We start from the raw sequence: 16,150 nt of genomic DNA, 5'->3' as shown, positions 1-16,150 counted from the left end.
ATGGCCCATGCATGTTATTATGATTTTCATTTCCTTTTTCAGGAATCCGGAGATTTCATCGAGACACTGCCCAGCCTAGACCACCCCTAGCCCAGGATCAGAAAGAAGGAGAGACCGCTTCCCCATCACACTGTGTCTCCTCCTCACCCTCTTCACCCTGTAAGAACTATCTGCACCCAGACAAAGAGGAAAGGGGCATGAAAATATACTACATGCAGGTACAAGTGAACAAGGGTGTCGCTGTCTCCTGGAAGACAAAGAAACCCTTGGAGTTGCCTGAAAAGCAGCTGACGATAGAAGAAGTGACCCTTCCTGAGGATGTGTGCGCAGTAGCCACTGACCCCTCTTCTGATGTGTCCACCAAAAGCCTCCTGTCTGACAGTGAGCCCACTGGGGAGGAGAAAGAGTATGAGGAAAGGGCAGAGCCAGGCAGCCCATCAGGGCCACCTGCTGTCGAGGAGAGACCCAGCGCCAAGACAGCAGACTGGATGCTGACCATGGAGACTAGCTTCAGGTCCATGGCTTGCTGCCGGGTCTTCCCCACCTTGGAGATCCTCCAGCAGCACGTGAAGTTCGGCGTCCTGCAGGGCTTCAGCTCCCGTGTCTTTCATCTCAACATGGCCCAGTGGATGGGCAATGTGGAATCCGAGAGCACCCCTGAGGAGGAGGAGGAGGAGGAGGAGGAGGAGGAGGAGGAGGAGGAGGATGAAGAGAAGCAAGAAGAAAAGGAGAATGAGGGAGAGCAGCCCACGGGGGAAGGCCCCAGCCCAAAGAGACCCCGCAGGCAGGGTCTTTTCTCTCCTTTGAGTTCCAAACAGCAACTGAGATTCATGGGACAGAAGATCCTGGAAGACGGTGTGGCCGTCCCTTGGAAGAGGTAAGGCTTGAGGCTGGCAGTCTTCTGAGCCTATGTCACAAAGGCCCAGAGGAGTCTAAGGGAAGGGGCCGCACACATGTGCTGGTTGACCTAATGGCTCTGCAGTTGCATCAAATGGGACACACCCAGCACTAACAAAGGCATTGACCTCTGTTGACGTAAACAAGAAGGTGGAGCCTTTTCCTAGGAGTTTTCTCAGGGTCTGCACGATGGACCTCAACTCTTAGAGGACGTACTGCCAGCAGCTCCTTCTCGGCAGAGAGAGCCAGGAGTGGTCTCAAGAGAGGACAGGGGCCCTTGCAGGACCAGAACTTTGAGGTCTGAGAGCCTTGGGCCTGAGCCAAGATCTCACCCTGACCACTGGACCTAGCCTTCTGTGACAAAGGGGAATAGGAAAGAGAGTCACGTGGAAATGAGGTCCCCCGAGATATGGAAATGTTCCAGAACCTTCGTGGCGTGGTAGTTGATCTGGAGCCAAGCTCACTGTGGTGTGTGTGGCTCTGAGCATTAAGGCAATGCTGGAGGGTAACCCTGACCAGCAGAGCTTGGAGTGCTTCTTGTCTCTTCCTGTTCTACCTCATTTGCTTTATCCCTTCCAGGGAGAAGAAAGGACCCTCGGGAGAGTAGCAGACAGAATGCCGTGGTCTGAAGGAGGATGAAGGGACCGGCACTCAGTCTAACATCATATGACAATAGAAGCGTCCTATGCAATAAAGGGCATTTTCCAAACCTTTCCTGGAGCTTTGATTTAATGACATTTTTCTATCTATGCATCTATCTGTCAGCTACATCTGTATCTTTCAAGGTTTGTGAACAAGCTTTCACATAAGCACTAGAGACGTCCGCCAGCATTTTCCAGAAGAGGCCTGCAAATTGCTGGGGACTCCTCACAAATAGGGAACGGCCACAACCCCTGCCACACAGACTCTGCGCGTGGCCCTCCTGACGTACTCCCACTCTCTCTCTGAATTTCCCAACGTCTGAGATGAGGGTGCTGGCTGGAGGCAATGATCACGTGCAGGCTGAACCTTCTCCAGATTCTGATACTCTTCCTGGGCCTATCGTCCTCAAGCACAGTTTCCATGTCCCTGGCCACACTGATCTCTCTCCTTCAGTCCTTCCCTCCCTCCCTCTCCTGCCTCCCAGTGCAGAGAATACATTTTTGCATTTGAGACGACATTTATTTTTTGTTCACAGAATTCTCACCTCTTCTACTGTGGCCTCCGTTGTGAACATTCCAAAGCTGAGAATTTTCTTTTTTTCTCCCTCATTTCTGCTGAGTCTTTACCTTCCTAATGCAGTGAGCTCACAGTGCCTAGCTGACTGGATGAGGAAAAAAAATCCAGGGAGCAAAGAGAAATAATAAAAGAATATATCAGTTAATTTTTCATAGTGTTATCCAACTACATATTTTTAAAATTTTGGAATAATATTAGGAAACTTCTCTTTATAAAAAACTGAATTATTGGGCTTCCCTGGTGGAGCGGAAGTTAAGAATATGCCTGCGAATGCAGGGGACATGGGTTCGAGCCCTGGCCTGGGAAGATCCCACGTGCCACGGAGTAACTAAGCCCGCGCGCCACAACTACTGAGCCTGCGCTCTAGAGCCCGTGTGCCACATCAACCGAGCCCACGTGCCACGACTACGGAAGCCTGCGTGCCTAGAGCCCATGCTCCGCAACAAGAGAAGCCACTGCAATGAGAAGCCCGTGCACCGCAGCCAAGAGGAGCCCCGGCTCACTGCAACTAGAGAACGCCCGCTAGCAGCAACAAAGACCCAATGCAGCCCAAAATAAATTAATTAATTTTAAAAAATTGAATTAGTTTCAAGGGTACAATGTAAAAAAGTACAATAAAAGCCCCCCTTCATAACCCCCCAACCCCACTCTCAAGATGGAATAGATATGCTGTGATACAATTTATAGTCGTAGTACTACTACTCCTCCCACCACATCCGAAGTCCTCTGAGCCAGGTGCAGCAGCTTCCTTTCACAATGCTAGGACCCGCCACAAGACAGATGATAATCCCTTCGGACATTTCTAAGAGCGGCACCAGGGGAACAGTACCTGGGAAATGCCACTGACAGCTCAGAATATCCATGGCATTTCTAGAGCCTCGGCACTGCACTCGCTCTGGGAATGAAAGTCCAAAAAGCACATCGGAGAATGTTCATAGTTGTAAACAAGCTCCACCTTTGAAACACAATCTACATAGAACCACATATACAAGCCTGCACAATGGATGAAGCCAAGGTCTCCTCCATGATTTCCCTTCTGACCACGTTATTGTCTCCTCAACCATAAAAGGTGAACTTGAAACTCAGGACCTTGCCTTGTCGCCAGAAACATCCAAGCTTGGATCAGTCTTTCTAAGACCAGATACTTGCTCTCTGAACTATTAGAGACTTGTCACATACACAGAAGTAGAACAGGATTATTTCTATCTACCTGGGGACCTGGAGTCTTTCACATTGCTCCTGTTAAAACTCTCACAACAGCAAAACTTTACCTACAAAGGGTTCAAGCTATGACACTCCCAATTTCCACAAACCTCCTCAGCTCTTGTGAGTCACATGCAGCCAATTCCAGGAATTGGAAACATGGTTGTGAGGATGAAACTGACTTTGGGGCTCCCCTTGGATATGGTCTTCCAGACTTACCAAAAGGCCATTAAGAGGAAGGTTTACCCCACCTCAGGGAAACCCGAGGCAGTACTTGCAGTCAAGGGCTGGCCATGGCTTCTGAGCTACATCCAAAAAGAATTTCATACTGTACCTGGATCTGCTGAAGCCATTTCTGACTGTCCGAGAGCCAGCATGTGCCGCTCCTCAACTGCCTCCATTGTGGATCATCAGTAGGGCTGTCAGATTTAGTAAATAAAAGTACAGGATACCCAGTTAAACTTGAACTTCACATGAATAATAAGTCATTATTTTTAGTATAAGTAGATCCTATGAACTATTTGGGGCATACTTATCTTAAAAATATACTTGTTGTTTTTCTGACATTCATATTTATCTAAACAGCCTATATTTTATCTGTCAACCCTACCCTTCAGAAATGATGGAGGCTCATAGAGATCCAGGAGACGCCTCAGCGCCTCCTCAGCTTTTATTTCTACGTCCTGGACAGCGAGCACGCACCTTCCACTCCCAGTCATTGGCTAGAATGGAGGATATTCTCTGTTTTAGAGCTTTTTCTACTTGTCATTGTTATTATCTTCCTTAGTTTAAAGAGATGTTTGTTTTTTCCCAAACTTAATAGCTCATCCAAAAGTATTTCAAAGTTCATTAGACAAGGGAAAAAACAACATGGTTCTGAAAAGTGAAGGAAACCGCCTGGTGTTTAGTCAAGAAGTAGTAGGGAGATTGAAAAAGCCAAACTTAATAAGCAAATCTCTCCAAGGGTATTTTCAGAGCTTGATACCCTCCCACACCCTGAAAATATTATTACATCAAGAATGTAGAACTGCTAACCAAATGTAAGGCTCCCATATGATTCTATCAAACTGAGGATGCTTCTTTACTAAGCAGTGAGCACACTTGCTGCCCCAGGGACCTTGGCAGTTGCAACGTAGGGCTCTTCCCTTTGGGATGGAAACAGCAAGTTTTCCTGTGGTCTACACACTGGCCCCCAAAATACTACACTCCCAATACTTGTCAACTTTAAGTATTTTTCTACATATGTCCATTTTTCTGTTACTATTTGGACTACATCCTAGACTTGACACTACGTAAATTGCATTCAAGAAGCTATTTTTAAAAGTTGGTAGGAAACCTTAAATCTATAACTTGCAGTCCCTGGCTTACTTTCATCCAGGTGCATAAGGGTTTTCAAAAGTACTCAGGTTAGTTACCCCATATCACAGCCCCACGCTTGTGTCACAGGTATAAAAATGGAACATGCTATTTAAGGTTTTATTTGCCAAATCATCAAGCCTCCCAGACAGAGGCAATAGAGCAAAATGATTACAGAGGCATGGATTTTGATTTGCTCCAGTGTCTTGGGCAAGTCACTTGGCCTCTGTATTTATTTGTACTTATCTGCACTTATCTGTCACTTGGGGGTCATAATTGTACCTGGTCCATGGGTACGTTGTACCAATGATCTGTAAGGTAGTTACAAGAAACCGACACAGAGTAAGCACTCCACAGACATTGGCTATTAGCTATTGGAAATAGTTCTCCGTGAAACAGATGACTTTATCAGTGGATGACACGGTGGGAGACAGTGAATCACAGAATCACAGCATGTTGAAAGTGACCTAGTTCACACTCTTATGTGAAAAGAAGAAAAGTGTGCATGGGTAGAAAATGTCTGAAACATTACCTAACAAATAGTTCATCATGTTAGCATGGAGGATTAGAATAAATCAGGAAAGGAGGAAAGAAAAACTTGAGTGTCATTCAATTTCTCTATCATTTGTGTTTCTACACTGAGACTCTGAATACACTGGAAGTGCAAATTTTTTTAATGTGGCGGGATAAAGGTTTTCAAGTTTTCCTGATCCATCCATATTATTATCTCAGAACTGCTGGCAGTTCTTGCCATCTTCGGATCTACACCCATGTGAGTCAGTGGGCCATTCTGGACGGAGGAGATAATAGAGCAGAAGTGAAGTGAGAGGAAAGGAGAGAAAAGATTTTCTCTTTTCTCTTCAAAGAGGAAAGGTCTTTGGAATGGGAACAACTCACAACCAAACTTTGGGGAAAGGATGTGATGGAAAATGAGACAAACATCCTACCCCTGTGATGAGAAGGATTCCCTGGGCTGGATGGAGGGAGGTCACAGGTGGCTGGACAAGGAAACCAACTAGGGAGAAACACACACAAGTGCAGGGCAAACACCCTGAGGCCACTCAGCCTGACTCCATGCAAACATGTGTCCAGCAGACAGCCCTTCACCTGTGGCTCCCCAGCAAGACAGGTACCTCGGTGTTGCCAACTCATTCTGAGTCCGTTATGACTGGCCATTCATAAACCGCTGTCTAACGTGTGAGGAATAAACTCTCAATGTTTATGAGGAAATTGGGGAAGGAGATTGAAAGGTTACATAAAGGAAAAAAAAAAAAAAGAGTTCACGAAGGCAAGATGGTAGAGAGACAAGAAAAAGACCTTAAAATATAGAAAGGATTTGCCAAAGAAGAGAAAGAAAAAGAAATGATTCCGAATGGGTTAACCTGCAGCTAGGAAGTTAAGGAAGATTATTGATGGGTGAAGACTATGGAATAAAGTGAATAAAATTTATCAGAAGTTGCTGAGAATATGGTAAGCAGCATGATTATCAAATTATGAATTGGCTGCAATGGCATTCTAGGGGGACACTAGGAAGGGGAAGCAAATGTTCATGAGATGACAGTGGCAGGTGGAAAGTTGTTTCAGGGGAAGATCAGTCTTGCAGAGGGTGTATCAGAGGAGGGCAAGTGTGAGCAAGCAAGGAAATACTAAGTGTATACGGTTCTTTCACTGAGTGCACCCAGCCCTGCGGTCAGCCTTGAGAACAAGCAGGACTTCAGGTACTGGAGCTACATTTCAGTCAACAGGACTTGAGAAGACACCCTTAACTCAGGTCTTCTCTTCAAACTCCATCTTTCCTTCTTAACCTTCATTTGGCCTCTTCCCTTACCCTCAAGCTGTGGACTGAGGCCACAGAGCAAGATGGGTCACTAGTGTCCTCCATCCCCCGGCGACTCTGGTTCACATCAGTGGAGTACCAAAGGCAATAACCAAGTAACAGACACAAGAGTGTATGAAGAAGAAGAGATTCTGATAAGGCTTTCTGTGACAGTGTGGGCCAAGTCGGCTCTATATGGCTGGTATCACGTGAATTATGAGCAGCCTTAGGGGAGAAGTCCTCAGAAGGCAGAGCCTGGCTCTCTAGAGGCTCTGCGTGCTCACAGCCCACTCCAAGACCTCAGTTACAGCTTCGGCCCCCAATATCTCTCCCTCTGCCTGCTCACAGTTTTTGAAGTCTTCTTTCCTCCACATTTCTCTTGAGAGGTGGAGGAGGAAGATGAGCTTCAGGCCAGCTCAGACTCCCCTGGGATCCCAGCAGGATGCCTATCATGAACCTCCCACCTTCTAGGAAGCTCCTAAGATCTTCACATTTGGGGCAGTTCTCATTTCAGCTGTGCTTCAAATTGCTGGCTGGAGACGGCCTGTTGGAAGGTGGCTAAAAGCAAGTAGCAATCCTTCGGGCAGCCTGGCCCTTCTCGACTGTCAGACATCTTCAGGGATATTCTAGGAAATATTGTTTGTTCTAGAGAAGGGAGGGAAACAATCCAATTGTCCAATAATGCTTGAATGGAAAATAAATGATGCTATATGCATGTGATCAAATAATATCAAACAGTCAAAAATCAAAGACCTAGATCTATATGGATTCACGTGGATAAATCTTGAAAACATAATATTGATTGAAAGAAAATAAGATAAAGAATGTTAGATTGTGATAACAGGTATGTAAGTATTTAAATATTAAAATCAATTCAACATATTGCTTCTATATAGAGAGATGCAAGAAAATAAACTTTATCCAAAGAACACATTATTTACATTTAATATGCTCATTTATTTAGGAGACCCAAAAGAACCCACAGATAAACTAGCAGGAACTAATAAGACGGTTCAACAAGGCACACACATACAAGATCAAGAAATTTTAAAACTCAATCAGGCTCCTCTACACTGGCGATAACAAATTAGAAACTGTAAAAGAAAATAAGAAAAAAAGAAGATCTAAAAATAGTCACAAGAGCCATATAAATTATTTAGAGCTAAGCATACATAGAAGGCAATATAAGTAACAAACTGAGTACGAACAGTTAAACTCCGCCCAACCCAAGGTTAGGAAAAGACTGTTGTTACTTTATGAGAACAGACCCTCTTCTTACGGAGCAGATCAGTAAGTGAGAGTGAATCAAAGAAACACAGCATTTGAAAAGTCAGCTAGTCCAAGCTTCTTGATCGCACATACAGAAGCTGAAGCCCAGATAGGTTGAGTTACTTGGTAAAGGGCCCAATGTCCTGACTCAAGGACTAGCATTTTTCACTCAGTCGCAAGACACAATCAAATGCAGTACCTTGGAAAGAGATGGGGAAAAAATGAAGAAATCAAGTATATAGTTCCTCATCTTTAAGTACAGAAATAGCCGTGACAAAATTACACGTATTGAGGGAAAATTGAAGTGCAGAGTTTAAAATGTCAATAATCCACAGGGAAACTGGAGACCATTTAAAATATTCATATTAAATCTCTCTAGAAAAGACATTAAAAGATCTCCAATCAAAATGTGAATTTTATAATAGACATGGTATGATACAATTTATAATAGATAAGGTATGAACCTTTCCCTTTCACGGGAAAGGTTCGGCTGGGAAAAAGGAATTGTTCTTGAAAATGGGGCCTGTGCTACTGCAGACACTGTGCTCAACCTAGGTCCACCGAATGCTCTGATGTCAGCACTGAGGTCACAGAATTCCACTGTGTGCCTGGCAACCTTGCAAATATAACAGCCCTGGTGATCACTAGGCAGTACTGCTGGTTCACTAAGTGGTACAAGTTTTTCAGCCATTTAGGAGACTTGACTATTTTTGTTTGTATTGAATCATTTCAATGGATTGCCCAAGAGCCAAGAAGGGCCAACCTGTAGGGAAGAGGAGGAGTTGGACATCTCTTGAGGCATCTTCTAAGGGAGACTTCTAGTTGGTACGATGGAACGGCGACAAAAGAGGAAACATCTGGAAAATGAAGAGTCCCAGGAAACTGCCGAGAACGGAGGAGGTATGTGGGGGGCAACTTGTCTGGGGCACATGGGTTTCTGCCAAACTGAACCTTCTCTAGGAAGCGGGGGACTGAGAACGTGTCACCTGTGAAGCAGGGAGCGAGAGACCTTGTCTCACTGATGCTGCCGTATCTATCTGGAGGGCCCCTGTGGTGTGAGACGGCACAGAACGGCCAGATGCCCCCTGGGAGATGGGAGGTCAGCTCCGCTGGTCTGAGGACTCTCTCCTGGGGCAGCCGGGCCTGGAGCTTTGTCGGACTCACAGCAGGCTGCATCCTGCTTGCACAGACCTAGAGGTGCAGCTTTTCTCAGTCCCCGATTTCTCTCTTATTCTCTTGGATCTTTCCCTGGGGTCATGAGGTGGGGGATGTGAAGGATGCAAGGATGCTGAGAGAGACCCATGAGTTGCTTGGCCTCTTTTACCAAAGTGGAAAGAGAAGCCCCATGAGTTGAAGGCCCTGTTGAAAAATATCTTGACAAGTGGAATGTACTTTGAAAGAAGATTGTTTGTCTAGGGATGGTGTCATATTGAAAGCAAGGAGGATTTATTCCTTCAACAGGAAGAATTTCCCAAAGGAGATCAAGGGAAGGGAAGCGTTTTCCAGAGACTGAGACCGCGTGAGCGGGGGTGAGAAATGTCCTCAGGGTCCTGTGGGGAGCTGAGAGCCACGGGCCACGTGGTGCCTGTGTGCATTAAACGTAGGCGAGTAGCTTGCCCTGGGAGAGGGGTGGTCACCCCAGAGCTCCAGGTAGAGGCCTCTGCCCCAGATTAGAGCCCAGTAGCTCCTACCAGGCCCAGGGCCCTGGAGACTGTAGGATGGGCCCTGGGAATGGAGCTCTACACAGCAGGCAGATTTCCAGGCAGTGGCTGGAACAGGCTGGGGAAGGCAATGACTGCACCTGACCATTCAGAATATTTTGCTCTATGTTCCTGTGTGTTTGTGTGTGTGTGTGTGTCTGTGTGTGTGTGTGTGGTAGTGCAGAGAAGAGCGAGATGAATGGGGTTAGAGTGCTTACCAGATATAAAGTCTGCATGGTAAAGTTCTTGTCACCCTGCCTGGACCTGGCTGACACTCGGTGTACGTAAGAGTGTATACAGAATTGTTGTTAGGGGTGTTTTATGAGACAGTAACTCATACACCCATGTACACTCTGATGCAGCAAAAATATCACACACCCCACATATAACTTCCTTAGTAAACCACACACAGCACATGGAGGTATATACACGGATCCCTCCTGTACTACGTTCTCATACAACCCACCTGTATCACAATCCTCTCCTCCAACACCAAACGCTGGAGATGAGATATGTATATAGACACACACACTATATATATAGGACACACACACACACACACACACACACACTATATATACATGTATCTCCTCAACTCTTGCACAAACACAGCTAACTTCAGCCATCGCTAAATACCACTGTAAGATCCAGTCACGTGTCATACACACCACACTTGTAACACATTCTTGAGTAATGCCAGACCCGCTTTGTACAAACCACAGTAAACCACAGTCTCAGTAACCCATGTCAGGATTGCCAGAGAAAATATGGGCTATCCAGTTCAATTTGAATTCCAGATAAACAACAAGTAAGTTTTCAGTATCCGTATGTCCCACATATTGTATGGGCCCTACTTACACTAAAACTAAGTAAGAACAAATACTGCATGGGAATACTTACACTAAAAATTATTCTGGGTTTTTCTGAAACTGAAATTTAACTGGGTGCCTTGTATTCTTGTTCGCTAAGTCTGGCAACCCTTATATACTTACCACCAGCTGATGTATTATATAGTTATTGTAGTTTTGTTTAGTGTGTGTCTTCCCCTACTAGAATGTGCAGCGTTACCAAAGACTACAACAATGGAAGAGTGCCGGATACACAGGAGTAGCTGCTTACTGAATCTTGGTGAATGAATGAATGAACACGCACCATAAATACAAGCCACACCATGTAATGAGGAAAAGGTACATGTCCCAGAATTCCTGACTTGTGAACAGAAACCATGCACACAAAGGCCACAGACACAGATAGACACGTCTGCACTGTGCTCCCCATGCCAACCCCACACTTACCACAGACTTAACTGATACACATCACTCACTCTTCCCACACACTCACAGTCACCACCGAGGCCTTCATTACCAACTAGACAGTGAGAGAATAAGTATTGATTGGAATTAAATCCTGGAGGATCCACTGGGAACCACACTCTCAACTGTGTGTATTCACTGCACCTGACACGTGTCACACACTCAGTAAATATTTGTGGACAGAGGACTGATGAACCCACCCTGAGCCTTTCATTCCTCCCTCAGGAATCTCGAATTCACGAGAGGATCCCCCTCGACTTGGATCCACTGTGGTGGCCCAAGGCTGCAGCCCAGGGGCAGGGGAGGTCTCCTCTGCCTCTAAAGACTTCTTCTGTACTTCTACTCTGCACAAGCTCAGCTACGCTGGTAAGGGCTCGGGGCTCCTCAGGTGAGGGGGTGCTTGGCTGTGAGGCAGGAGGCACACAGATCCCAGGGAGGCTGAGAGGAAATCCAGGGTCATCAGAGGTGATGAGGGCTCTGTGGAGGAGCCTGGGCAGGATGGCTGAGCTGTTCCGAGGGCATGGATGCCAGCTGAGTCTGGGAGTGTGTGTGTGAATACTGCTACTACCATGGTGGGGAAGTCAAGAAGCAGGGGCCGGAAAGGTCTGGGCTTGAGGTGGAGGGAAGAGGGACCAGATTAAGCATCTTCAGAGGAAAATGTAGGCTTTGTCTTTGCCTTTGCTTCCAGAGAAGGACAGAGTTCTGCATTATACACCTCCAGCCTGAGAGCAGGACCATCCAGCTCAGGTCCACACAGCTCACACATAAACGCGCCCTCCAGGCACAGCCCTTCTCAGTGCACATCAACCCCAAGCACGTGCTCCACAGTACTCTCCTGCACCACAGCCCCATTCCACAAGGAATGCACCACCGATATTCCCAAACTCACACTCCTCGTCGTACACGCATCCAGCCGCATCCCTCACATACTACAGCCCTCACCACCATACTCCACACCCCTGTATACAGACACTGCTCCAGTATCCCCCCCCCACGCACATGAAAAGCCCACAGATGACACCAGATACACCACTCCGTCCTACGGCCAACAGACACCAAGGTCACGACATAGCTATGTCATGCCAATGTCCCTCTCTCGTCTACCACACCTGCTCCCTCAGCTTCCGGCATGGCCCATGCATGTTTTTATGATCTTAATTTCCTTTTTCAGGAATCCGGAGATTTCATCGAGACACTGCCCAGCCTAGACCACCCCTAGCCCAGGATCAGGAAGAAGGAGAGACCGCTTCCCCATCACACTGTGTCTCCTCCTCACCCTCTTCACCCTGTAAGAACTATCTGCACCCAGACAAAGAGGAAAGGGGCATGAAAATATACTACATGCAGGTACAAGTGAACAAGGGTGTCGCTGTCTCCTGGAAGACAAACAAACCCTTGGAGTTGCCTGAAAAGCAGCTGACGATAGAAGAAGTGACCCTTCCTGAGCATGTGTGTGCGGTAGCCACTGACCCCTCTTCTGATGTGTCCACCGAAAGCCTCCTGTCTGACAGTGAGCCCACTGGGGAGGAGAAAGAGTATGAGAAAAGGGCAGAGCCAGGCAGCCCATCAGGGCCACCTGCCGTCGAGGAGAGACCCAGCGCCAAGACAGCGGACTGGATGCTGACCATGGAGACCGGCTTCAGGTGCATGGCCTGCTGCCGGGTCTTCCCCACCTTGGAGATCTTCCAGCAGCACGTGAAGTTTAGTGTCCTGCAGGGCTTCAGCTGCCGTGTCTTTCATCTCAACATGGCCCAGTGGATGGGCAATGTGGAATCCGAGAGCATGCATGAGGAGGAGGACGAGGAGGAGGAGGAGGAGAACGAGGAGGAGGAGGAGGAGGAGGAGGAGGAGGAGGAGGATGAAGAGAAGCAAGAAGAAAAGGAGAATGAGGGAGAGCAGCCCACGGGGGAAGGCCCCAGCCCAAAGAGACCCCGCAGGCAGGGTCTTTTCTCTCCTTTGAGTTCCAAACAGCAACTGAGATTCATGGGACAGAAGATCCTGGAAGACGGTGTGGCCGTCCCTTGGAAGAGGTAAGGCTTGAGGCTGGCAGTCTTCTGAGCCTATGTCACGAGGGCCCAGAGGAGTCTAAGGGAAGGGGCCGCACACATGTGCTGGTTGACCTAATGGCTCTGCAGTTGCATCAAATGGGACACACCCAGCACTAACAAAGGCATTGACCTCTGTTGACGTAAACAAGAAGGTGGAGCCTTTTCCTAGGAGTTTTCTCAGGGTCTGCACGATGGACCTCAACTCTTAGAGGACATACTGCCAGCAGCTCCTTCTCGGCAGAGAGAGCCAGGAGTGGTCTCAAGAGAGGACAGGGGCCCTTGCAGGACCAGAACTTTGAGGTCTGAGAGCCTTGGGCCTGAGCCGAGATCTCACCCTGACCACTGGACCTAGCCTTCTGTGACAAAGGGGAATAGGAAAGAGAGTCACGTGGAAATGAGGTCCCCCGAGATATGGAAATGTTCCAGAACCTTCGTGGCGTGGTAGTTGATCTGGAGCCAAGCTCACTCTGGTGTGTGTGGCTCTGAGCATTAAGGCAATGCTGGAGGGTAACCCTGACCAGCAGAGCTTGGAGTGCTTCTTGTCTCTTCCTGTTCTACCTCATTTGCTTTATCCCTTCCAGGGAGAAGAAAGGACCCTCGGGAGAGTAGCAGACAGAATGCCGTGGTCTGAAGGAGGATGAAGGGACCGGCACTCAGTCTAACATCATATGACAATAGAAGCATCCTATGCAATAAAGGGCATTTTCCAAACCTTTCCTGGAGCTTTTATTTAATGACATTTTTCTATCTATGCATCTATCTGTCAGCTACATCTGTATCTTTCAAGGTTTGTGAACAAGCTTTCACATAAGCACTAGAGACGTCCGCCAGCATTTTCCAGAAGAGGCCTGCAAATTGCTGGGGACTCCTCACAAATAGGGAACGGCCACAACCCCTGCCACACAGACTATGCGCGTGGCCCTCCTGACGTACTCCCACTCTCTCTCTGAATTTCCCAACGTCTGAGATGAGGGTGCTGGCTGGAGGCAATGATCACATGCAGGCTGAATCTTCTCCAGATTCTGATTCTCTTCCTGGGCATATCGTCCTCAAGCACAGTCTCCATGTCCCTGGCCACACTGATCTCTCTCCTTCAGTCCTTCCCTCCCTCCCTCTCCTGCCTCCCAGTGCAGAGAATACTTTTTTGCATTTGAGACGACATTTAATTTTTGTTCACAGAATTCTCACCTCTTCTACTGTGGCCTCCGTTGTGAATATTCCAAAGCTGAGACTTTTCTTTTTATCTCCCTCATTTCTGCTGTGTCTTTACCTTGCTAATGCAGTGAACTCAGAGTGCCTAGCTGACTGGATGGGGAAAAAGATCCAGGGAGCAAAGAGAAATAATAAAAGAATATATCAGTTAATTTTTCATAGTGTTATCCAACTACATATTTTTAAAATTTTGGAATAATATTAGGAATATTCTCTTTATAGAAAACTGAATTATCGGGCTTCCCTGGTGGGGCAGTGGTTAAGAATATGCCTGCGAATGCAGGGGACATGGGTTCGAGCCCTGGTCTGGGAAGATCCCACGTGCCACGGAGTAACTAAGCCCGCACGCCACAACTACTGAGCCTGCGCTCTAGAGCCCATTTGTCACAACTACTGAGCCCACGTGCCGCAACTACGGAAGCCTGCGTGCCTAGAGACCATGCTCCGCAACAAGAGAAGCCACTGCAATGAGAAGCCCGTGCACCGCAGCCAAGAGTAGCCCCCGCTCACTGCAACTAGAGAACGCCCGCTAGCAGCAACAAAGACCCAATGCAGCCCAAAATAAATAAATTAATTTTAAAAAATTGAATTAGTTTCAAGGGTACAATGTATAAAAGTACAATAAAAGCCCCCCTTCATAACCCCCCAACCCCACTCTCAAGATGGAATAGATATGCTGTGATACAATTTATAGTCGTAGTACTACTACTCCTCCCACCACATCCGAAATCCTCTGAGCCAGGTGCAGCAACTACCTTTCACAATGCTAGGACCCGCCACAAGACAGATGATAAACCCTTTGGACATTTCAAGGAGCGGCACAAGGCAACAGTACCTGGGAAATGCCACTGACAGCTCAGAATATCCATGGCATTTCTAGAGCCTCGGCACTGCTCACGCTCTGGGAATGAGGGTCCAAAAAGCACATCGGAGAATGTTCATAGTTGTAAACAAGCTCCACCTTTGAAACACAATTTACATAGAACCACATATACAAGCCTGCACAATGGATGAAGCCAAGGTCTCCTCCATGATTTCCCTTCTGACCACCTTATTGTCTCCTCAACCATAAAAGGTGAACTTGAAACTCAGGACCTTGCCTTGTCACCAGAAACATCCAAGCTTGGATCAGTCTTTCTAAGAACAGATACTTGCTCTCTGAACTATTAGAGACTTGTCACATACACACAGGTAGAACAGGATTATTTCTATCTACCTGGGGACCTGGAGTCTTTCACATTGCTCCTGTTAAAACTCTCACAACAGCAAAACTTTACCTACAAAGGATTCAAGCTATGACACTCCGAATTTCCACAAACCTCCTCAGCTCTTGTGAGTCACATGCAGCCAATTCCAGGAATTGGAAACATGGTTGTGAGGATGAAACTGACTGTGGGGCTCCCCTTGGATATGGTCTTCCAGACTTACCAAAAGGCCATTAAGAGGAAGGTTTACCCCACCTCAGGGAAACCCGAGGCAGTACTTGCAGTCAAGGGCTGGCCATGGCTTCTGAGCTACATCCAAAAAGAATTTCATACTGTACCTGGATCTGCTGAAGCCATTTCTGACTGTCCGAGAGCCAGCATGTACCGCTCCTCAACTGCCTCCATTGTGGATCATCAGTAGGGCTGTCAGATTTAGTAAATAAAAGTACAGGATACTCAGTTAAACTTGAACTTCACATGAATAATAAGTCATTATTTTTAGTATAAGTAGATCCTATGAACTATTTGGGGCATACTTATCTTAAAAATATACTTGTTGTTTTTCTGACATTCATATTTAACTAAACAGCCTATATTTTATCTGTCAACCCTACCCTTCAGAAATGATGGAGGCTCATAGAGATCCAGGAGACGCCTCAGCGCCTCCTCAGCTTTTATTTCTATGTCCTGGACAGCGAGCACGCACCTTCCACTCCCAGTCATTGGCTAGAATGGAGGATATTCTCTGTTTTAGAGCTTTTTCTACTTGTCATTGTTATTATCTTCCTTAGTTTAAAGAGATGTTTGTTTTTTCCCAAACTTAATAGCTCATCCAAAAGTATTTCAAAGTTCATTAGACAAGGGAAAAAACAACATGGTTCTGAAAAGTGAAGGAAACCGCCTGGTGTTTAGT

General features: G+C 46.8%; 1 protein-coding gene and 1 long non-coding RNA gene across 3 annotated transcripts in view; both read right to left on the bottom strand.

The window, feature by feature from the left end:
• Positions 1-16,150, bottom strand: part of LOC309797347 (protein FAM170A-like) — a gene marked incomplete at both ends in the record, with an annotated part of 518,827 nt that overhangs the window by 264,150 nt on the left and 238,527 nt on the right. The gene's annotated exons all lie outside the window — the stretch shown is intronic.
• The window catches only part of LOC309797354, a 74,381-nt gene that overhangs the window by 3,407 nt on the left and 54,824 nt on the right, over positions 1-16,150 (bottom strand). The window contains exon 1 of one of the 2 annotated variants that reach the window (XR_014292608.1): positions 2,084-2,185. The exons of the other annotated variant lie outside the window; for it this stretch is intronic. This is a non-coding gene — a long non-coding RNA (uncharacterized lncRNA). Of the gene's footprint in view, positions 1-2,083; positions 2,186-16,150 lie in introns of those variants that run through there. 2 annotated transcript variants of the gene reach the window in all.

Source organism: Mesoplodon mirus (assembly GCF_964341445.2).
Source record: "Mesoplodon mirus genome assembly, contig: HAP1_SCAFFOLD_330, whole genome shotgun sequence".
NCBI lineage: Eukaryota > Metazoa > Chordata > Mammalia > Artiodactyla > Ziphiidae > Mesoplodon > Mesoplodon mirus.
The sequence above is the reverse complement of the archived record's forward strand: the minus strand, read 5'-3'. Positions and strand labels throughout refer to the sequence as shown.